General features: G+C 45.5%; 2 non-coding genes across 2 annotated transcripts; both read left to right on the forward strand.

Moving 5' to 3' along the window:
- Window positions 1-23,163: 23,163 nt before the first annotated feature.
- Window positions 23,164-23,249, forward strand: TRNAY-GUA (transfer RNA tyrosine (anticodon GUA)). The gene is given in 2 exon segments: window positions 23,164-23,200; window positions 23,214-23,249. It is a non-coding gene; the product is annotated as a tRNA-Tyr (tRNA).
- Window positions 23,250-23,822: 573 nt separating this feature from the next.
- TRNAA-CGC (transfer RNA alanine (anticodon CGC)) lies at window positions 23,823-23,894 on the forward strand. Its single transcript has one exon. It is a non-coding gene; the product is annotated as a tRNA-Ala (tRNA).
- The last annotated feature ends 861 nt before the right edge of the window (window positions 23,895-24,755 follow it).

Genomic DNA, 24,755 nt, shown 5'->3' on the forward strand with positions numbered 1-24,755 from the left:
ATTAGTGACTCTCACATTTTAAAATATAATGTAGGTCGCGCTCCCGGCTTCCGCCTCAAGAGAGAAAGTGGTTCTGACCAGGCGCTTGCAATCAGCGTCTTCTTAAGGTCTGAGCGGGGGGCGTGGCCTCGAAGGGGGCGTGGCCTCGCGGGTCGCCGGTAATGGCGGCAAGAAGTAAGTGTTTTCCTCGAGTCCGCGGCAGCGCTAAATCCGCTGCGCGGGCAGCTTAGGATCAAGCTTTGCCCTAAATGTGCAGAGAAGAGTGAGGTGAGGTTAAAAACACAACAAGAAATTAGTGACTCTCAAATTTTAAAATATAATGTAGGTCGCGCTCCCGGCTTCCGCCTCAGGAGAGAAAGTGGTTCTGACCAGGCGCTTGCAATCAGCGTCTTCTTAAGGTCTGAGCGGGGGGCGTGGCCTCGAAGGGGGCGTGGCCTCGCGGGTCGCCGGTAACGGCGGCAAGAAGTAAGTGTTTTCCTCGAGTCCGCGGCAGCGCTAAATCCGCTGCACGGGCAGTTTAGGATCAAGCTTTGCCCTAAATGTGCAGAGAAGAGTGAGGTGAGGTTAAAAACACAACAAGAAATTAGTGACTCAAATTTTAAAATATAATGTAGGTCGCGCTCCCGGCTTCCGCCTCAGGAGAAGAGTGAGGTGAGGTTAGAAGTGTCTGAGGCCATCAAGGAGGTTCTGGACTCTGGAGGCAAAGCCATGCTTGTCATGCTTGATCTGTCGGCGGCTTTTGACACCGTCCCCCATGAGGGGCTCCTCGCCAGACTCCATAACATCGGTCTGAGGGGGACGGTGTTCAGCTGGTTTACATCTTTCTTAGCTGGCCTTCGACAAACGGTCTGGGTCCCCCCTAGCTCTGCTGAGATGCCGCCACTGGGAGTCGGAGTTCCGCAGGGTTCTGTGTTGAGCCCGACTCTTTTTAACATCTTTATTACCCCCTTTGCGGCACTGGCGGAGTCTTTTGGGGCCCAGATCGTTTCCTACGCCGATGACACCCAGCTTCTCTTCACATGTAGGAAAGGCGAGGACTTCGACGGAGAGAGCATTTGGGATTGTCTCGGGGCGGTTTTCACTTGGTTTCAGCAGAACAGCCTTAAATGTAACTCTGACAAGTTGGAGGTGCTGTTCTTTGGCTGTACCACGAACCCTGATTGGCAGGCATGGTGGCCGACTGATATGTTTCCTCCAGCTCAGGCATCCCAGGTGGCAAAAAACCTGGGAGTTAAGATCGATAACAGTCTGACGATGAGATCTCAGATCCTCGGCCTCATGGGCACTTGTTTCGGCATCCTTAGGATGCTCCGGAAGTTCCTCCCTCTGCTCACTGAAGAGCACAGGAAGATTACGGTGCAAGCTTTGATTGGCTTCAGATTGGATTATGCCAACGTGCTCTATCTGGGTCTCCCGGATTATCTTGTGCAGCGATTACAGGTCGTGCAGAATTCCGCGGCGCGTGCCATTTTTGGCCTCCGCAGGCGAGCCAGAGTGTCCGGCCTTTTACAGTCACTCCATTGGCTGCCTATCCGGAAGCGGATAGCCTTCAAGGCACTGACCCTGGCCCATAAAGCGCTCTTCGGTTTGGGAGCTAAATATCTCCAACGCAGGCTTGTTTTTTATCGCCCTACCAGAGCTTTGCGCTCTGAATCTTTGTTTCTTGCGGTGGTCCCCCCAAGTTAGGAAGGCCCGGATTGGGGGGCGCTGTTTTAGTTTGAGGGCGCCCCAGCTTTGGAACACTCTGCCACTGGCCTTACGCAGTACCTATAATCTGCTGTCTTTTAGGAAAGGCCTAAAACTTGGCTTTTTACCCTCTAGTTGTGTTATCCTGTTTGTTTCTGAATGTCTTCTTCTGTTATGTTTTCTTTTATGAGCGGCCACTATAAAGCGCCGGGACACTCCGCTGGAGTAGCCGTGCGCTATAGAAAACAAATGTAACATAACATAACATAACATAACATAACAAAATATAATGTAGGTCCCGCTCCCGGCTTCCGCCTCAGGAGAGAAAGTGGTTCTGACCAGGCGCTTGCAATCAGCGTCTTCTTAAGGTCTGAGCGGGGGGCGTGGCCTCGAAGGGGGCATGGCCTAGCGGGTCGCCGGTAATGGCGGCAAGAAGTAAGTGTTTTCCTCGAGTCCGCGGCAGCGCTAAATCCGCTGCGCGGGCAGTTTAGGATCAAGCTTTGCCCTAAATGTGCAGAGAAGAGTGAGGTGAGGTTAAAAACACAACAAGGAATTAGTGACTCTCAACTTTTAAAATATAATGTAGGTCGCGCTCCCGGCTTCCGCCTCAGGAGAGAAAGTGGATGGTTGGGGTCCCAGGGGCAAAAATTGGCCAAGGGAGGGGGCCCACATAGTCTCCATACCCCATTTGGTAATGGTCTGGCCTGGGGTATAGGTTCTCAGGGTCCTAAATTAGCCAGGGGAGGGGGGCGCGTGCTCCCCTCCTATATTAACATGTTTTTTAAGGCAGGGCCCTGGAGGATCGGGTCCCCGGGGCCAAAATTGACCCCGGGAGGATGTCTGAGACGTCATATAAGAGCCCACCCCTTTTTTGTTATCCACTCTACAAAGGGGCCTCCTGACATACGACTGGTTCGGGTATTAAGTCCCCTTGGCTGCTGAGAGTCATTATGGGCCAATAACCACTATTGTTGCTGAGACATCATCGGAGGAGCCGCCTCCTTTCCCAACCACTCTGCACAGCGGCCTCCTGGCATTCAACTGATTGAGGGATGAACTCCCCTTGGAGGCTGAGGGTCTTTGGGGGCCAAGAACCCCTATTGTTGCGACATGTAAGTCAACCACAATGTGATTGCTGAGATGTTGTTGGAAGCCCCACCCCTTTTCTCAATTACTCTGCAAATGGCTTCCTGGCTCACAACTGGTTGGGGAAAAACTCCCCTTGGCTGCTGAAGGTTGCCTAGCTGCTGGAGAGTACCAGTCAAGTCTTGTCATACTCCCCAAACACGTGAAATGACGGCTCAGCACAGTGACTCACTCACCCATACAAATACTCAAAAACCCACTTACATACCCATTCAAAAATCCTTATAAGCATTCACACATCCACTTACTCTCCCATACATTCATTCACACAGACACTAATGCTACAATACGGCCACTCATATACCAAGTCATTTAACCATACAGCCACTTATACAGCCACTCACTCACCCATACAGCCACTGACACACCCACTCACTCACCAATACAGTAACTCACACAGCCACTCACTCACCCACGCAGCTACTCACACAACTACTTATACACCCATACAGCCACTCACATACTGTTAGACGCGGAAACCCTGGTTAGTTGAGGTAGGTACCTAAGGCCAAATAGGGACTGGCAATTCCACATCAGGGTAAGGAAGATCACCTTCTGAGATAGCCCCCTCTCACCCCCTCGATGGCTTGGCACGATCAGCCAGGCTTATCTTCAAGGCAAACCTGTGTAAAGTATTTGCAACCACACTCACAGCAACCCAATGATGAAACCACAAATAGATTCCACACGAGTTTTATAAAAATGAGTATAAATTGTATTTAAAAAGATATTTGACAAGACCACACGATATAAATCCAAGATGAATATGTGTACTATTTCTCCTGGCCGGTTGTTAGGCCAGAGAGCCCTTGTAAGTTATGACGATATTAATGAGCACTATCCTACTGTAATGCTAATACCATGTTATGCAGTTCGAAATGCTAGAATCAGTCAATTTTGCAAGGTAAAAATAATTCAATGCGTTACACAATAAACAGGACCTATGCAATGTAAAAATAATGCAATGCATAACGCAACAATCCAGCACTTTGCAATGTAAGAATAATGCAATGCATAATACAAACACCAGGTATGTCGTTAGGCAGAAGTAAGGCAATGCGTAATACACTAATAAGGTACTTCATTATGCAGGAACAGTGCAATGCGTAAAACGCTAATCAGGTAGTTCGTTATGCAGAAACAATGCAATGCATCATACTACAAGTAGGTAGTTTGTTATGTAGAAATAATGCCATCTGTCATACACTAATCAGGTAGTTCGTTATGCAGGGATAATGCAATGCGTCATACACTAATCAGGTACTCCGTTATGCAGAAATGATGCAATGTGATATACGATAATCAGGAACTCCGGTATGCAGAAATCCGATAATGCATAGGACACACTCCAGCAAGATCACTGTGCCTTTGGCGGCCTCTCCACCACTTCTTCTAACTCACAGTCAGCCTCTGTCAACAGTTGCCCCGAACACGGGAATGGTGTAACAAGAATTTCAACCCCCCTACTCCTGCCCCAGTACTGTCATGCCCTTGGCAATATGGGCCGCAATACGAAAGGAGAGAGAGGCTGAGAGCGTGTCAATCCGAGCCGAACCCCTCCCCAGGAGTCGACACACATTACCTGGGGGGCGCAAACTCACTCTCCTCTCTAGACCAGCAGTTTGGGACTCCGATGCAATTGTGGGGGAGACGGCACTGGATTAGTCGAAGAGCCAGGTCTTGAGGTGCTTCCTGGTCTTGGCTGCAATGTAGGAGAAGGCTCTTCCTCCGGTTTTGTTTCTGTGGATGTGAGGGACCTCTGCCAGGGTGAGGTCGGCAGAGCAAAGATTTCTCTTGGGTGCATGGAAGGAGACTCTTTTGTTGAGGTATTTGGGTCCGATGTTGTTGAGGGCTTTGTAGGCGTGGATGAGGAGTTTGAAAGTGACTCTCTTCTTGACGGGGAGCCAGTGGAGGCCGCGTAGGTGTTAGGTCATGTGCTCGCGCCGTGGAGTTCTGAGGACGAGTCTCGCTGCGGTGTTCTGGATGGTTTGGAGTCTATTTAGATGAGTTCTGTTGATTCCTGCGTAGGGGGCATTGCCATAGTCAATTCTGCTGGTTATGAGTGCATGGGTGACAGTCCTTCTACAGTCTGAGGGGATCCATTTGAAGGTCTTACGGAGGATGCAAAGGCAGTTGAAACTGGTGGAGGCAACGGCATTGATCTGGCGGTTCATGGAGAGGGAGGAGTTGAGGATGATGCTGACGTTCCTTGCATGGTCGGTGGGCCCCTGAGGGCAAATGGCCACGAGGTGTTGTCCCAGGCGGAGGTGCATGATCCAAGGATGAGGACCTCGGTCTTGTTTGAGTTGAGCTTCAAGCAGCTGTCTCTCATCCAGGCTGCCACATTTTCCTTCCTTCCTGGAAGCAGAGTCTGGTGTCTTTGGGATTCTTTGTGAGGCAGTGAATGAGCTGTGTGTCGTCGGTGTAGGATACGATGCTGATCCTATGCTGTATAATGATGGTGGCGAGGGGGGCCATGTTGATGTTGAAGAGCATAGGGCTTACAGATGATCCCTGGGGTACTCCGCAGTTGATATCTGTGGGTTTGGAGTGAAAGGGAGGGTGTTTGATCCTCTGGGTTCTACCGGAGGGGAAAGATTGGATGCTGTTGAGGGTGGCTCCTTGTATCCCTGCGTCGTGAAGTCTGGCTGTGACTGTGCGATGTGAAACTGTGTCAAAAGCCACGGAGAGGTCTAGCAGGATGAGGGCCGCAGTGTGTCCCTTGTCCAATAACATGCGGATGTCATTGGTGGCGGCTAGGAGGGTGGTCTCTGTGCTGTGGTTGCTGCAGTATCCAGACTGGGTGGCATCTAGGATGGAGTTATCGTTGGCTGTGAAGAGGAGGTGAGAGAAGGAGTGGTAGTTTTTCAGGTTCATGGGTTCATTGCAGGGGCTGCTGGTCCGGGCCACTACTGCTATGAAGATCTCAGGCTGCCACAGGGCACACGCACACAGTGCTGCTGAGACTTCCTTCAGCTTCGGGGTGCACGATCACCAGGCACTCCACACAAAGGTCTCAGGCTGCACAAAGAACACATGAACAACTCAGCTGAGACTCACTTTAACTCCGGGTGCATGTTAACAAGGCAATCCTCACGAAAGTCTCACGCTGCACAAAGCACATGCACACAGCGTCAATGAGACTCACTTGGATTCCGGGTGTGCAAAATAACAAGGCAACCCTCACGAACGTCTCACGCTGCACAGAGCACATGCACACAGCATCTATGAGACTCACTTGGATTGCGGGTGTGCATGATAAGAAGGCAATCCTCACGAAGGTCTCACACTGCACAAAGCACACGCACACAGCGCTGATAAGACTCATTTGGATTCTGGTCCACATGATAACTGGACAATCCTCACAAAAGGTTCCGGCTGCAAAAAGCACACGCACACAGCATTGCTGATCCTTGCTTGGACTCCAGGTGCCACGATCACAGGGCACACCTTGCAAGGGCCTCAGGCTGCACCAAGCATGTGCCCACAGCGCCGCTGAGACTCTCATGGAAACTTTTGTGTTCCTGTGTTTCCGCAACAGGGAGCCAGCTCACCTCGGGCCCTTGAGGATAAGTTACTTCAGGACACAGCACAGCAAAGTCCTTTCAAGCAGGGGGACACAGCACACAGCAAAGTCCCTTGAGCCTTTCTTTGGTTAAAACAGCAAACTGCAGGCCAGCCCCATAACACACAGCAAGGGTCAGTCCGTTCCTTCAGTCTCTTCAGTTGTTTCTTCCTTGCTAAAGGTTGCTCTTGACCACGAAGTAGCTCCAGTCTTGTTCAATCTTGATGAAGCCATTCTCCAAAGTCCAGGGCCTTCATCTCTCATAGTTATACCCCTCAATGACCTTGAAGTCTGTGTGTTTCAGGGGGCACTGACCCCTGTTCAAACCAGTTCTGGGTGACTCCCGGCCAGTGACACCTTTTTCCTTTGATTAGTGGGGGTCTGGATACTCAATCACTCAGCAAGATGGGACAATTGTTTTATGGCAGCAACCCAGGCCTCTTCACCTCTAGGGCCTACTCCTCCCCCAACACTCCAGATGCAGGTCAGCCTGTTGCTGTCTCACCTCACCCCCTGGGTCAAGATATTCCCCAGATCCTAGCACTTTCAAATCCAGACAGTCAATTCACAACCAGGCAGAGACACGCAGAAATGTTCAGAGCACAAAAACCCAGCCACTTCTAAAAGAGTGGCTTATAAACACACAATGCAAAAACCACCTTCATAGATAGATGTGTTATTACATTGTGAGTTCAGGCATACTAAACGTCACCTCTCCATCTTAAGCCTTTGGGAAGATAGGCCGGAAAACATATTACACAATCTTCCCATTCTATCCCATGGGCAATATGGCCTTTCAACAGTGAAAAATGAAATGGAGATTATTTTACTGTCAGGACATGGTACACACCTTAGTACATGTCCTACATTTCACATGCACTGTACCCTGCCCATGAGGTACCCTGGACCTACCATAGGGGTGTCTGATGTGCATAGAAAGGAAAGGGTAAGGTCTGGTAAGTGGGTGCACTTGTCAGAACAACATGGTAGTTTAACAAACTATGTGCAGGCCCAGCAACGGCAGGCCTGTGTTCCCTTTTTAGGGCTACTTGTGTGGGTGGCACAATTACTGCTGCAGGCCCACTAGTAGCATTTGCATTACCAGCCCTGGCACACAAAGGGCCTTTTACTAGGGACTTTACTAGTAAGTCAAACATACCAATCATGGACAACCAATTACCCTTATACTTTACACAGGGAGCACTTGCACTTTGACACTGTTTAGCAGTGGTAAAATGTCCAAAGCATCTAAGTTGGCAACGCCATGTCAGAAAAAAGGTCTACGGGGAAAGCAAAAAGTTTAGGGAGATTAGAGAAAAAGGGCCAAGTCCTACACATACCAATACAGGCACTCAGATACCCACTAACAAATGGATACATGCAGTCACACAGCCCCTCACAGAATATGTGTTACAACTAGTATTACTCATTGGTAGTACAAAAAGTATACTGTTTTAACTTTTGCAATAATAAGGTAAATATGTTTGACTCCCATAAACATTTAGAAAACACTCACACTCACTGGATGATGGTTTTGTACCAGTGAAATATGAGCCTAAGCATACCTTCTCTAACTTTTTTTTCAGAAAAAAAATATATATCTCATGAGCTCTATCCTCATGTAAGGCAGCACCTATTGAGAGTTCAGGGTGCCTGAACCACCACAATAAAAGGTTTCCTGTGCAGTAGGCTGAGTTATTCATACTCAAGGAAACTCAGTTATACAAACTGGCTCTGGCAAGCTGAATTTTGTAAATTGCGGCAAGCGCCGAGATTTACCACACTATATGAAGCGGCTGGGATGTTATAGTTAGGCTCAATTTTCACTCATACAAGACCAGTGAAATTCGGCAGACAAAGTTATGTGAGCTAACTATAACTTACGCACCATCGGTGCACTGCTTACGACCTCACATATTTAATCACTCATCACATGGTCAGTGACATCACTGATGGCATCATCCCATAAGTGTGAGTGTTTTAAAAACACATCTGGGACTTAAAGTTATATATTCTAAGCAACAGCATAAGTTAAATTACTATTCTTTCTTTTCTTGTAACTAGTCATGCTATTTCTAGCATATCTCATTCGCGTGGCTATGTGACTGTCTGTATCAGTGCGTGAGTGGATGTCTGAGACTGAGTGGCTTTATGGGTGCGTGAGTGGCTGTATGGATTGATAGTATGTATGAGTAGCTGTATGGGTGAGTGAGTGGTGGTGTGAGTGGCTGTATAGGAGAGTGAGTAGGTGAGTGGCTCTAGGGGCCAGTTAGTGGTTGTGCAAGTGACTGTGTATGTATGTCAGTGGTAGTGTGAGTGGCAGTATGGGTTACTCTGTGACTGTGTGAGTGGCTGTATAGGTGATGGAGTTGATGTGTGAGTGGATGTATGGGTACATAAGTTGCTGTTTGAGGGTGTGTATAGGTAAGTGAGTGGGTGTGAAGAGCTGTATTGGAAAGTGAATGTGTGAGTGCTTGTAAGGATGAGTAAGAGAGTGTGTGAGTAGCTTTATGGATGAGTGAATGGGTATGAAAGGGATTGTGTGAGTACCTATATGAATGAGTGAGTGGCTGTGGAAGTTTCTGTATGGATGATTGTGTGGGTGTGCGAGTTGTTGTAAAGGTTTATAAGTGGGTGTGTACGTGGCTATCTGTATGTCTAGATGTGTGAGTGGTTCTATTGTTGAGTGAGTGGCTACATGAGTAGTTGTATAGGTAAATGAGTTGTGTGAGTGGCTGTTTGAGTGAGTGGATGTGTGAGTGACTATGGATGAGTGGGTGGGTCTGTGAGTACTTATGTGAGTCATTGAATGGTATGTGAGTTTTTGTGTGGATAAATGAGTGGGTGTATAAGAGTCTGAAAAGGGGTGTGAGTATTTCTGTAGATGATGCCATGAGTGATATGTGATGTCATAAGCAGTGCATTAAGGGCCGTAAGTAACAGTTAGCTCCTGTAACTATAACTCCAGAATTTCACTTGTTTTTTATGAGTGAAATCTAAGCCAAACCATAACCTCCCTGTAACCTTCGTTTTTTTCTGCGAATTTCTTTGGTTTTTAAAGAAATCTGTTTCCTAACTATAACATCAATGTAACCTTTGGTTGTTTAGGTGAATTTCTAAAGTTTTTATACATTCTATTTCCTAACTGTAACCACTAACCTTTGACAATGAGTCTCTGAGTGGGTCTGTTAGTGAGTGCAAGAGTCTCTGAGTGGGTCTGTGAGTGAGTGTGTAAGTCTATGAGTGTGCCTAAGAGTGAGGACATGAGCCGCTGAGTGGGTCTGTGAGTGGGTATGTGAGCTTGAGTGCATGTGTGAGTGTCTAAGTGGGTCTGTGGGTAGGTGTATGAGTGTCTGGGTGGGTCTCTGAGTAAGTGCATGAGTCTCTCAGTGGGTCTGTGAGTGGGTACATGAGTGTCTGCGTGGGTCTGTGAGTGAGTACATGAGTCTCTAAGTGGGTCTGTGAGTGAATGCATGAGTCCCTGAGTGAATCTGTCAGTGGGTGTGTTTGTGTCAACCTGGGCCTGTGAGTGGGTGTGTGTGTCTGATGGGATCTCTAATTAATGGAAGGGTGTGGCAATTAGGAAGAGATTGTGGCCCAATTTCCTGAAAAGATACTGTTTTGTTCTTGAAACGTTGTGAGCACCTGTCAGCGTGTTTGAGGTTTGAATTCTGCAAGACTATTTCCTTCTGCAATTCTAGTTGATTTCTTCTGGGTCCAGTTGTGGTATTACACATTTGAACAGTGGAATAGATACATCCAGCAACAAGCAAGAATTGGATTTCTACTGATTGAAATAAATTGCGAACTGAGACACTGGCACACTATTAGACATGGATAGTTTGTACATTGATAAAATCATATGGGATTTCAGCAAGCGACGAGTGCACACTGCTTTATTGAGATATAAATATATGAGGCCTATCCCTTAATTTGCCCTTACCACTTATCTATTTAATCATAGGTGTTTATTAGTACCTCAGTTGACTAAACATCAGTGTGCAGAAACACTCAAAGTATGTAAAGTAAATTCTCCGCTTTTAAATTATTGTTGTTCTGATCATCACAGCGAATGTGCACATCTTTGATTATGCAAATCAGAAAATGGAACCTTAAACTAAGCACTGTCTTTTCCTTCCCATGATACTCTGTCTACACTGTGTGCTAGATTTCAGGAGGACATTGTGATTCTTGTGCTTTTTTATACATTGGTTAGCTATCCTGCCTCAGGCTAGGGTCTGCCAGAAACTCTTGCACATTGAAATACCAGCCAGGGAGCCTTCTTGAGAGGGGTTGCTTATTTGTCTTCTGACAGTCACTGCTACGGCCTTCCAGGGTTTTTTTTGCAGCAAAAGGCACACAAATGATGGACAGAATGCAGAACAGATCAAAATATTCACCCCCAGTCAAGAGATCTGTGGTACTGAAAATTCTGGACCCATGTCATACACATTGTCGTATCATGACGATTTTGGTATCAGCAGACCGAGAATGACGAGTATACTACATACAAGCATTTTCGTCGTATTCGAGTGGCGACATCACCCTGAAATCAGGGATTCCGTCCTGAACCCTCGGGTTCCATTTTGTGCATGACAGCCATTTTGTAGTTGCCCTCACATAGGCCGATGACTAAGGCCGAAATAAGCCTTTTGGGACACGTACACCTTTAGCTGACTTCTGTGTGACCTGGGCAAGCTGACTCCAATGCCCGAAGCCAAACCTGTTCGGCCAGTTCCTTTCCCAGTGGACGAACGAGATTAGGATCCAGGTGCTGCATGTCATAAACCTTTCATTGAACACAACCAAGCCTAATCTCGCACACACCTGTCTCTGTTTCTTTCTTTATGACTTGCTTTACGAGGAGGAGGTGCCCGATTTTATTAGGGGTCCGTCCGATATCTGATGAAAATGTTGGGCCTTGCCGGGAAATTGATTGTGGGCTGGACAAACTGAAAATGGGCTTGTCATCATGAGTCTGCTTTTTCTTTGTTGTGAAAATATGTGAATGGTCAACTGTAAAATAAGGAATGTTTGCCTAAAGCATAATATTTTGTATAAAAGGGATGGCTGGCTTTGTAAGATTGAGCAGTCTCCTGAGAATATACACTGTGTTGTACTTCTAGGATATCTGTTACTGGCTGCAGCCAATAAATTCGATCTTTGACTTCACCAAGAAGACTCTGTGTTTCTGTAGTCTGGGACAGGAAGGACTCGAAGTCTTAGGGTGTGTTCCCTGGCACCGCTGGGTTCTTAAAAACCCAGTTCTTCAGTTGGCGCCCAATGTTTGGCGATTTCAGCGGTACCGGTCCAAGCCAGAGGTTCGTGAGGAGCTTTGTGTGAAAATTCTGGAGGAAGGCCAACCACTTCATCGACCCCTGTATGTCGTTCGTGGTCCGAAAGTCTTTGCTGCGAGGTTCCCCGCTTCCCGACGGCTACGAAGGACTGCTGCCCTGACTATCGCCCTGTCTTGGACCCTTTGATGATTTGTCGAGCGAAACTATAGACGAGTCTTCTGGTGACGTCATCGATACCTCAGTTAAGTATAAGTGGAGCGTCTCCCAGTCCTTAGTTTGGTTCTTAGTTTGGGTATCCCCTTGGAATCTTTGATTTGGAACTTGCAAGTACCAAAGCCGAGGGACTCGTGTATTCACGAGACTATCGTATTTTCGATAATCCTTTGAAGTTTGAAGCTAGACTAGTGAGCGAAGATGCCTGGTCTTTGCAGACTTGGAAATTTGTTTTGTCTTGGTTGTAATAGGGATTCCCGATTGGAGGACTCGTGTCCGGTTCCTCCGATTGGAACTCCAACCTATGAACTGTATGTGAAGAATGGCATAGGCCCCATCGCATATAATGAAGTATGGATCTGATACACCAGGAAGGATGGTGTTCTAAAGTGGCCCCAATATGGTAGTTTTGACACAGAGGTTTTAGATAATCTAGAGGTTGGACTTTTTAAGAAGAAAGCCCGTCCGGCAATGTTTGATTCTTTCCGCCTATGGCGAAAGGAAGCCAAACAGAAAGAAATTAAATTATCTAAAAGGAATAGAAGAGAAAAGGGTATCTCGATAATGCAAGCTGCTATGCAGTATAAAGATAACGAAGAGGAACAAGCGAGTGAGCAGTTGCACAGGCAACGTAAAATGGTGATTGATAAATGCTACCCAGTTTTGTCACCTCTCCAGCAAGAGGGAGCAAAAGAACTTGAGAAAGACCCTCTAATGTCACATTTATTGAATTCGCCGCCCCCCTATGCTCAGAGTGCTACTGCACCTCCGCAACCTTTAGTTGTGCAACCTCCAATTGTTGTGCCTCAGGTTTTTCCACAGCCGCCAGCTTCTCTTCAGTTGGCTCTTACTGCTACAGCGCAGCCCCCTCAAGGGCCGCCGACTTTGCTACCTGCTCCGCCTTTACTTCCTACAACTTTACCTACTGCGTCAACTACTTCTTCTGATGTTCCTACTGTTACTGCCTCTGCGTCTGCCTTGCCTCACTCTGTTTTTCCTCCTGTTCTTTCGTCGACTTCTCCTTCTGTTCAACAGAGAATGACTGACACTGTTGCTAGTCTCCTATCTCCTCTTTTTGGGGCAGCAAGTATGACCCCTGTTTCAGCGCACAAACAGCTGCGTAGTCAACTGCCCGACTCTAGAGAGCGGGAAACGTTGGATTATTGGGCACATAAATGGGTTACAGACCCCACAAGATATGAGCTAGAGTCTGTTATGGATGTCTTCCACCAATGGGAAGCCCCAAAGCAGAGATATGTTTTCGATAAAATGTGTGCTTTTCTTTGTGAGGATTTGGAAGATAACGATTTGGAGCCCAATCCACCTGAGTTGTGCCGTGTACGGTTCGAGTTTGCAAAAGGAACGATTGTGGGCTCCGATGTTGAAAGAGCAGTTGCGACATTGTTGTCATTTAGGAGGGAGGCTATCTCTCGGTCGTTGTTTGAGCCTGATACCTCTGTTAGGAGGAAAGCGCGACAATACCCAATGAGAGAGGTTTCTCCTGTATGGAAGGATGCCGTTGCAGCTGATGTCGCTAATCACGTAGATGCTGTGCCAGCACATTTTCAGCGTGTTTGGGTAGATGTTCCATGGAAGCGAGCTGAAGTTTTGGTCCTTAAGCAGACTTTGCCTGACCCCCGTAAAAATCCTGCAGGGTATTATAAGGAACTATCTCAGACTGCAGACTCATGTGTTATGAATCTAGCTGATATAGACATGTTGTTTGGAAATGTTGTCCCACAGCCTCTATGGGGATTGATTCGTCACACTGATCATGCGCAGGAGTTAGGTGATACTTGGGTTAATCTTGCTGCTGCTGATGCGTGACAAGTTGGTGGTGCTAAACCTGAGCCTTTAGTTGCAGAACTCCCTGGTAAGATCGTTACTTACATGAAGACTTTAATGCCCGCGATGCGAGTGAATTGGGACAAATTGTCTGCATGTAAGCAGAAGAAAGAAGAAACTGTGTCTGATTTCTTCACCAGGTTTGAAGAGACGTTCATCGACCACAGTGGTCAAGACTTGAGTACAGAAGGTGGTCAATGGTTGTTCGTTGACAAATTCGTACATAATTTGCTTCCTGAGTTGTGTAAAAAATTGAAAGATTCAGAGAGTTCGTGGGCCGTTTCCTCATCAGCACAGATCTTGGCTACTGCGCAGTATTATGAAAATAGAGATAAGGACGAGAAAGATAGAGCAGACAAGAAAACGAAAGAGTTAAAGACGAAGGTTCTTTTACAGCAAGCTTATCCGCCTCGTGGTGGTCAGCGTGAATATCAGCAACCTCAGCAATTCCAGAGAAACTCGCAGAGGTTCGAGTTTTCTCAACAACGTTTTCCTGTAGGCCCTAATCAGTGTGCATATTGCAAAGAAGAGGGTCATTTTAAAAGTAGTTGCCCTGCTCTGTTGCAGCGTATGAATGGCGTTTCTAGCGCAAGAGGTCGAGGTATTTCACAAACTCTTAGAGGTAGAGGGCGTGGAGGATTCCCCCAGAACGCACGTCCATTCCCTCCTCAGAATTCAATGAATAGTTTTGATCAGCAGAATAACGCGTCCGGTAGGACGACTCAGTACTATGCTGATGACTACTATGCAGAAGATGAAAATATGGAAGGTAATGATTGCTAGGACAGCCTTAGACAAAGAGAGGGAGTTGTTTCAGTTCCAGTTGATTAGAGTGGACCTTATGTTGAGGTGATTACATCAGGTGCGTCAGAGCCTTTTCTGTTGGATACTGGTGCTACAAAGAGTTCTATTATGCACTCTAAACTCCCTGGCGCACCTTTGTCTGGTGAAATGAATGTTTCAGTAGGTTTTTCTGGCGCCCCGGTTAGGAACCCGATTTCTAGTCCTATGACTCTTTCTGTGGGACCTTGTGAATTTGAAGCACCCCTTATTCTGACGACGGGTTGTGGTGAAAACTTGTTAGGATTGGATCTGTTGAAAAGATTGTATGCGACATTGTATTGTTCTCCTTCGGGAGTACAACTTACACAAGGTAAGAAAGTGCTCTCCTCAATGTATTTGTCGAAGGATAAACTTCCGACGGAATTATCTTCTCTTCCTGATTCCATTTGGGCTACTGGTCCTAATGATGTGGGTCTTTTGGAAATACCACCATATGTTGTGACATTGAAAGCCAATGTTAAAATGCCACGCATTACCCAGTACAAGATCTCTAGTGAAGGTGAGAAAGCGTTGCTAGCGATCATTTATGATTTGATTGAGAAAGATGTAATTGAAGAGACAAGAGGCAATGTTTGCAATAGTCCTGTTCTGCCTGTTTTGAAGCGTACTGACCCTTCTCAGCCACCTGTTCACAGATTTGTAATCGATCTTAGAGAGGTGAATAAAATCGTTGTGCCACAATTTCCAGTTGTTCCTGATATCACTGCCCTATTGACTATGATCCCAGATTCTGCGACTTGGTTCTCGGTGATTGACCTGAAAAATGCCTTTTTCAGCATCCCGATTGCCGAGGAGAGTAGGGATATTTTCGGCTTCAGTTTAGGAGGACGAAGCTTCCGGTTCAAACACGCTCCCCAAGGCTATTGTGAGAGCCCATCAATATATAGTCAGGCTTTAAAAACACAGCTTGATATGATTGTTTTACCTGATGGCGCTACCCTTATTCAGTATGTCGACGATTTGCTAGTCGCTGCAGATACTGAGGAGATTTGTAAAGAAGCAACATTGTCGTTGTTGCGTCATTTGTCTGATTTACATCACAAAGTGTCACTTTCAAAATTGCAATATTGTCTACAAGAAGTGACCTACTTAGGTCATCTCTTATCGAAGGAGGGAAGGAAACTGACCCCAGAAAGAATTCAGGCAATTGCAAAATTGAGTGTGCCAACTACACAGAGAGAAGTGTGTGCTTTCTTAGGTATTACGTCATATTGCAGACAATGGCTACCGAATTTTTCCTTGCTGGCCAAACCGTTGGTGGCATTGACCAGTAAAGATACGCCGAATCCCCTTCCATGGTCTGAAGACTGTCAGAAAAGTTTTTCCGAATTACGTGATGCATTGTGTTCGGCTCCTGTGTTGGGTACCCCCGACTACAGAAAGCCTTTTACACTGTATGTTCATGAAAAAGAAGGTTGTGCATTGTCAGTGTTGACACAATCTTTTGGGGACCAGCAGCGTCCATGCGCGTATTTTTCATCGACTTTGGATCCGGTAGCTAGAGCATTGCCGAGTTGCTAGAGAGCGACGGCAGCAGCAGCTGTTTCTATTCGACAGTCTGCTGGTTTGGTGATGAATAATACTTTGATTGTAATGGTTCCACATGCAGTGGACACTTTGCAAAACAGGACCAAGACACAGCACTTAACTAGTGCTCGATTGTCAGGTTACGAGTTGACACTTTTAGCGAGTCATGTACACATAAAGAGATGCAACACGTTGAATCCAGCTACGTTGTTGCCGATTGTAGCAGAGACAGATGTTCTTGAACAGCATGATTGCATTCTTAGGACAGAAGAAGAAACGAAAGGGAGAATAGACCTCAAGGACACTCCTCTTGTGAAGTATGATGGTACCTTATGGGTGGATGGTTCATGCTTTAAGCTCCCGAATGGTGATACGACTGCGGCATACGCTGTTATGACTTTGCATACGATTGTTGAAGCTGCACGCATCCCACATAATTTAGCTCAAGCAACATAGTTGATTGCACTTACAAGAGCGTGTGTGTTATCAAAAGGAATGAGAGTGACCATATATACTGACAGCCAGTATGCATTTGGTGTGGCTCATAGTTTTGGACGATTGTGGAAAGAACGTGGGTTTTTGACTTCGCATGGAGCCAAGATTCAGCATGGTCAGTTGGTGAATGAGCTCCTTGAGTCACTTACCTTGCCGTTACAAGTCGCGATTGTGAAATGCAGTGCACATAAGAAGGTTACTGATGATGTTGGTCGTGGTAATGCATTTGCTGATGAAATCGCAAAAGAAACAGCGAGGGATGTGATGAGTCGAATGTATGTTGCAGGCCCTGCGAGATGGGTTGGTGACGTTGGAATGTGTGAAGATACGATAGAGAGTGTGAAGTCTATTCAAGCTGAATCTACAGAGAAAGAGTTGAGTGTGTGGAGAGAGAGTACGGGTAAATTGGATGCAAATGGTTGTTGGGTTGAATTGTCAGAGCATCAGCGATGGTTGTTACCCGATGCATATGTGCTTGCAGTGGTTACAATGGCCCATGGGATGGCTCACATCAGTGTGAAAGGGATTTGTAAGTTGTTGGCCCCAGTATGGCAAAATGCTAGAATTCCTAAGTGTGCTGAGAATATGGTCAAGAATTGCATGGTGTGTCTGAAATACAATCCTGGTAGGGGAACCCCAACTCCAGCTGGTCATTTTGCGCCTCCAACGTATCCGTTCGAGGTTTTGCAGCTAGATTTCATCCACATGGAAAGGTGCAACAATTTGAAATATGTACTCGTTGTTGTTTGTGCCTTTTCGAGATGGGTAGAAGCATATCCCCTGAAAGACAACACTGCCATGTCCACAGCTAAAGCCCTTGTCAAAGAATTCTTCCCCAGATTCGGCTTACCGAGAATGGTCTGGAGTGATAATGGGAGTGAATTTGTGGGTCAAGTGATGAAGAGAGTATGTGAAGGGTTAGGAATACAGCAAAAATTCCACGCTGCAAACCACCCCCAATCAGCTGGACTAGTAGAGTGCTACAATGGCACGTTAAAACTTAAACTGGCCAAGATACAAGCAAGCTCTGGTTTTAAATGGCCCGATGCCCTACCATTAGCACTTCTATCGACAAGAATGACTGTGCATTCACAAGTGGGACTTAGTCCATATGAAATCGTGTTCGGCCGCCCGGCCAACATATGGGGAGTGCCTAGGCCGACAAAATTCAGTGAAATTGAACACCCTGTATTGCTTGATTATTTGTATGAATTGACGACTAAATTGCGTGTTTTACACCAACAGGTTCACGATACTCTGCCTCAGGTCTCTGAAACTCCAGGACACACTATTGATCCTGGTTCGTGGGTCTTGGTGAAGAACTTCCAGCGGACAAAGACCGGCCCACACCTAGTCCTTTTGTCAATGAGATCAGCCGTTCGAGTGGAAGGAAAGAAAAACTGGATCCACGGCGTACACTGCAAGAGGGTCCCTTTGCCTCTGCCGTACGACCGGTGGGTCCAGGAGGGTATTGCTGACTCTGAGTCTGAGACTGTGCCTCGTTTTCTGCCTTTCAGCGATGCACGTGTAAAAGGAACAAAAACTGAACGTGAAAGTGACAATCTTCTGCAAGAAGCTGTGCCACCTGGAAAAAGCCGTTATAATCTGAGGCCGAGAACTATGGACAAATAAAACATTTTCTTTATTTTTTTGAAAGTGCAGCTCTCCCATCTGAGAAACTTTTTTATTTTTGTTTTTCGAACCACCATCCGGGTTCAGCTGTAGGGTCGCGGGCGACAAGTCTTTGGAGTGCAAGCCGAAGACACAAGGTCGACGGTTCTGGTTGGTCCTTGGGAGTTCCCTGGACTGACAGGCGCATTCCTTAGCACGGAACACCCTACCTCCGCGAGCAGCAAGGTTAGCGGATGGAGTTTTTCGAGATGGAGAGACCTGCCAAAGAGATGAACTTTAAGGCCAAAATGTGTATAATGATGACCAAGAAACGTTTTATGATGTTATGCATTTTTACGTTGCTTAGTGTAATGATGTTTTTAATAGGATATGTTTTATTTTATTTTCGAGTGACATTTGCACCCACTATACAGCCCATGCCTCCTTCTACTGTTTCCTCACATTCTTTTCACCCTTTACCCGAACATGAGTCCGTTAGGAGATTAGAATTTGTCAATAACTCCTTCGTTCAGCTTTTGCACCAACACCAATTAGTAGTGAACACGACTAACTGTTGGGTATGTGGTCTTATGCCTCATACTACTGATAAAGGTATCCCTTATTTAGTCCTGCCTTTCAGCCATAATGGTTCTGTGTGGGCATACAGAACGATGTTCATCTATGCTCATGAAGTCCACCCCCTACGTTCTGAAAAAGATAATCCAAAGAATAATGCTCTAGTTAAGGGTATAGTAGATATGATTAGAGAAGCTATGTCCTATGAGACTATCCCGAGAGATGAGACACTAGCGTATATTGGATGGAACGTGGCCAGATATGGAGTTACTCTGGGTGAGAACCAGCGAGCAAAGAGATCCTCCCCAATTTGAATTCTACCCCATCAGGGTCACCTATGTCTGCAAGGTAATGGCAAGAATCCCAGAGCTCAGTTAGGAAAGAGTATCTGCACGGAGACATATGTCTTTGCGTCTCAGACTTCCCCTTCGTTCCTAGCAGCTAAGGGTACCTATTTCATCTGTCATGATAGAGCCTACACATGGTTGCCCCCTGACTTCTCGGGCACATGTTTTATTTCGTTCCTGTTGCCACCCACCTACACAGCTGCGGCAGATTACCACAAGACAAGGATAGTTAGAGGTGTCTTCAGTAAAGAAGACACTGCAGGACAAGAATTGGGAGACTTCTTGAAGGGTTTTCTGCCGTTTTGGGGACCTATGGTTAACAGCAGGAACATAAGGCAATTGACAAGGGTGGTTGAATCCACCGTAGTTGAAACTGCCGGTGCCCTTAGTAACTTGACTGCTGAGCTCCAATCGGATCCTCTTATGACTCTTCAGAACAGAGTTGCGTTAGACGTCATACTTGCAGACTGAGGTGGGGTATGTAAAGTGATCCAATCTAGTTGCTGTGTTTTCATTCCAGATAATGCTCCAACAGTGTACCAGGCCATTTCCAAACTACATAAGATCTCTGAATCTATTCATGTGGATAAAGGAGATTGGTCGTTGATGGGGTGGTTCTGGGAACTGTTATCCGCCTGGGGATGGAAGATTCTGATGGTCATTGGGATGATCTTAGCCATTCTTTTCCTGTTCTGTCTGTGCGTACAGTGTGCTCCTGCAATATGTGGCCTCTGTGCTACATCATGTATAAGGAAACCTGTATCGAGGGATGAACTAAGTAATAGCATGATGCTGCAGCAACATCTCAATGATTTTATGAATATAGACCTGGACTCAGATTAGCGTGAGTGTAGGTTGATTGCCTATGTAAGGGCAAAAGGAGGGTCTGTGGTACTGAAAATTCTGGACCCATGTCATACACATTGTCGTATCATGACGATTTTGGTATCAGCAGACTGAGAATGACGAGTATACTACATACAAGCTTTTTCGTCGTATTCGAGTGGTGACATCACCCTGAAATCGGGGATTCCGTCCTGAACCCTCGGGTTCCATTTGTGCATGACAGCCATTTTGTAGTTGCCCTCACATAGGCCGATGACTAAGGCCGAAATAAGCCTTTTAGGACACGTACACCTTTAGCTGACTTCTGTGTGACCTGGGCAAGCTGACTCCAATGCCCGAAGCCAAACCTGTTCGGCCAGTTCCTTTCCCAGTGGACGAACGAGATTAGGATCCAGGTGCTGCATGTCATAAACCTTTCATTGAACACAACCATGCCTAATCTCGCACACACCTGTCTCTGTTTCTTTCTTTATGACTTGCTTTACGAGGAGGAGGTGCCCGATTTTATTAGGGGTCCGTCCGATATCTGATGAAAATGTTGGGCCTTGCCGGGAAATTGATTGTGGGCTGGACAAACTGAAAATGGGCTTGTCATCATGAGTCTGCTTTTTCTTTGTTGTGAAAATATGTGAATGGTCAACTGTAAAATAAGGAATGTTTGCCTAAAGCATAATATTTTGTATAAAAGGGATGGCTGGCTTTGTAAGATTGAGCAGTCTCCTGAGAATATACACCGTGTTGTACTTCTAGGATATCTGTTACTGGCTGCAGCCAATAAATTCGATCTTTGACTTCACCAAGAAGACTCTGTGTTTCTGTAGTCTGGGACAGGAAGGACTCGAAGTCTTAGGGTGTGTTTCCTGGCACCGCTGCGTTCTTAAAAAACCAGTACTTCAGATCTAGGTTAAATCCGTTGTTCGTGTCCTCGCCATGCCCCCAGTTTAAACCCAACCCTATGCAAATTAGCTAAAACCCTGTTCCTCATGGAAACAGAACACCCCGAATTTCCAAGGCAGGTCCTCCCTGGACCAGAAACAAGCATCCTATGACCGGTTTCGGGGTATCACCCCTCATCAGCCAGGCTAGCTTGATTCCAGTGGCACAGTGAGCTTGAGACCCAAGTCTGGGCATACCCGGCGCTCACAGGGCGAGAAGGTAAAAAAAACACAAATGAAGAACGGAATGCAGAACAATTCAAGACATTCACCCACAGTCAAGGCATCTGAGTAAATCCATTGTTCTTTTGCTCACCATGCCACCCAGTTTAGCCTAGCCATATGCAGATCAATCCAGACCCTATTCCACATGGGAACAGTCCAGCCTGAACAGTCAAGCCTGTTCCTCTCTGGACTGGAAATAAACATCCTAGACCAGGTTTCAGGGTTTTACCCCTCATCATCCAGGCTAGTTTAAATCCAGTGGCACAGTGAGCCTGGGACTTACGTCTTGGCATATCCGGCACACTTAGGGCGAGAAAGAAAAAGGCACACAAATGAGGGACGGAATGCAGAACAAATCAAAAAACTCACCCCCAGTCAAGAGATCTGGGTTTAATCCATTGTTCTATTACTCATGCTCTTTTGTCAAGAGTGATGTCCTTTGATATGTCATCAGTGATGTCACTGACCATGTCTTGAGTGATATAATATGTGAGGACCTAAGCAGTGCATTGCAGGGGCACGATTGTTAGCTCAGCTAACTATAACTCCTCACATTCACTGGTTTTGTACAAAGGAAACTTTATCCTAACTAAAACATCTTCAGTGAATTTCTGAGATTTTTAAATTATATTTCCTAACCATAACATCCCTGTAACGTGTGTTTTTTAGTGAATTTCTAACGTTTTTTTAAAGGCTAATTCCTAACTAAAATGTCCCTGTAACCTTTGTTTTTTTTAGTGAAGTTCAAAGGTATTTTTAATTTTATTTCCTAAATGTAACCTGTAAACTTTGAGAGTGGGAGTGTGAGTGGCTGTATAGGTAGGTGACTGGGTGTGTCAGTGGATGTATGGGCCTGTCAGTGAGTGTGTAATGTATGGGTAATCACGTAAGTGCATGAGTAGTGCACGGGTGATTGTATGATTTAATCGGTAGTGCCTGTGTGAAAGTATGAGTGCAATTGCCAAGGACATACTACAAATACTGAGGTGTTTTTTGACAAAGCGTAAAACAAATATATAGACATATTTTACATAAAGTTTCGATGTAGCTATCTAGTAAGATACTAATTTAACTTTCCACTTTGTATTCATTTGTCGAAATAACGACATCAAAAAAGCATTTTACTACACATCAGTAGTCACAATTACAAATGACAAAGTGTAAAACAGATATACAGGCATATTTTGCGCAAAGTTTGAGTGCAGTTGTTTAGTAACAAATTGGTTTAACTTTATGTTAAAAACACAATTGTAAAAAAATAACAGTTTAAAAAATGTGCTTTCAACAACTGAACGCACGACTAGAGCATAACTGCCAAACAGCCATCAAACTCCCATTGTTGCCCAAACTCATTTTGAAAGTTATGCTGGATTTGAACTATCTTTCACTATTTCACATCCATTTATCTATCTTGAACATTCTTTAAGATGAGTTCATAGTGAGCAGCTCACTAGTAGTTGTTGGAGTGATTTATTTGCATATTTTTGCAACTCAGCCAGAAGAGGGACTTCAGGTGGGGCAGCCGTTGAAACAGGAAGTCCAAGAAGTGGAATCTGGTGAATCTGAAGATGAGGGACTACCTCAGAATAAATGAAGCATTGCCTAGGATTACTTCAGGATTCCATTAGGAGAAACAAAAACATTCACCAAATTTGTGCAATGCACAATAAGTGATAAGACATTTTCAAGGGGTAGAAATAAAAAAAAACTCTTGAGAGACTATGTCCATGCTTTACCCTCTAGAACATTCCATGACAATTGCTTTCTGTAAAAATCATATTTGTAGAGCCCCTGCTTTTCCCCAAGCCAAGACAGAACATCAACTTTGGTGTGAAATCCTCCTTTGAGGTGATAAGACATAACTCACAGTGTGCTCTCAGAAGTGGTAACTTTGAGAGGGAGCCGCAGGTAATATTGATGATTTTCATCTGTCTGTTCCTGGTCCCCGCCACCAACTTTTCTTCAGCGAGAGATAATTTCCGCGCTATGAGCGTTTTGCTACCACTCCTTCGATAGCTCAGTTGGTAGAGCGGAGGACTGTAGCATAAAGTCAGGCATCCTTAGGTCGCTGGTTCAAATCCGGCTCGAAGGATTTTGTGGTTTAAATTTCCATGTCTTTTGCTTTCAATCAACAATACCTTCCATTGATTATGAAAAATTCCCCGATCTCCGATAAACACTGGAAAAGAAGCGTACTCTATCTGCTTTCAAAGTGAACTGATGACATAGTCATCGCTAGGGGAGTTGTGAAGAAAAGTAAAGGAAACCTGCTGATCAGAACTACTACCACAGCATTGCACCAAGGTAGTTGCTTGGCAGCGTTTCACACTATGACTTGCCTTCAACTTGAGTGTCCACGGATGGGCAAGAGGGAATATCCAATGGAATCATCTCCTGAAAGGCTGAGCAAACTGGAAAGTAGACCAATAATTTGCCCATTTGGGCCAAATCCTGAGAAGTTTTGCATTCCAAACTGAGCAAATAAAAGCCCTGCCGGAGAATGGAACCCTGATTGCGCTTAATATATGCTCCATGAAGAGAGTCCACACGTAAGGTGTGAGCAATTTCATGCCTGACACTTTACATTCTAGTCTCAAATCGAGACTTTGCAGTCTGTGGGCTTCAGAGTCTCCCTGCATCCAGCAAAACTTTAGAGGGCAGTGGAGGGGATGTAGCTCAGTGGTAGAGCGCATGCTTCGCATGTATGAGGCCCTGGGTTCAATCCCTGGCATCTCCAGGAGTCTCTGTTCTGTATATTGGCTTTTTCCAAAAGGCTAGCCTGCCATCTTGTGGAAAGTAGGCATCACAAGTTTGAAGGACCCTCAACTTCAATAGCAGTCGCAACATCACAATGGCTTAGAGTCCCTTCAGAGAACTGATCTCAACTTTAAGATTTGGCTCCAGAGTTTTCCTGGAAGGCATCATACTGCATGGATTGTGGAGTTATAATGGGTGCTGGAGAGAAGTTCATAACAGCCCTTCGCAATGCTGCAATGATTCATAAAAGTTGATTTATTTTATTTTTGCCCTATGTAGTTTTTCTACAAAAGAAGGCATGTTATTATGTTCTAACTTATTGTTACAGTACTTACATATAACTTGCCATATGGACAAGTCAAAGCATTCCGCTACAATTAAATACACAGCTAACTCATGCTACTTATCATTATTTTCTTTTTCACTTTTTAACAGTCCCTGTTTTAGTCTTGTAGTGAGTGTGTCAACAACACCAACACACATACCCTGGTTTTTCAGACCACACTGTGTTACATTTTGTAATCTCTTCTTCAAAACTATCAACTGTAACACCTGTGTTCTGTTCTGCAACTCCTCCTGTTAACAACTTTTCGTTTTCCCTAAAATCCTGCTCAGGACCAAAGAATTGTAACTGCACTTTATCACAAACCTTTTTTACGTCGCCACAGTACCATGCAAAAGTGCTCTATTCGTTTCTCCGAAACATAAAACATGAGTTTTCTCATAGTACTGCCTCCTAACTAAAATTCACATTGTTGAGTGATGTACAGCTAACATCATGAAATGACGAAAGTTGCTTTGGCACACTTTATTAGCTAATCAAGCTTGTGAGTGTCCCTCA

The sequence above is a fragment of the Lissotriton helveticus genome, chromosome 2_2 (genome assembly GCF_964261635.1).
Source record: "Lissotriton helveticus chromosome 2_2, aLisHel1.1, whole genome shotgun sequence".
NCBI lineage: Eukaryota > Metazoa > Chordata > Amphibia > Caudata > Salamandridae > Lissotriton > Lissotriton helveticus.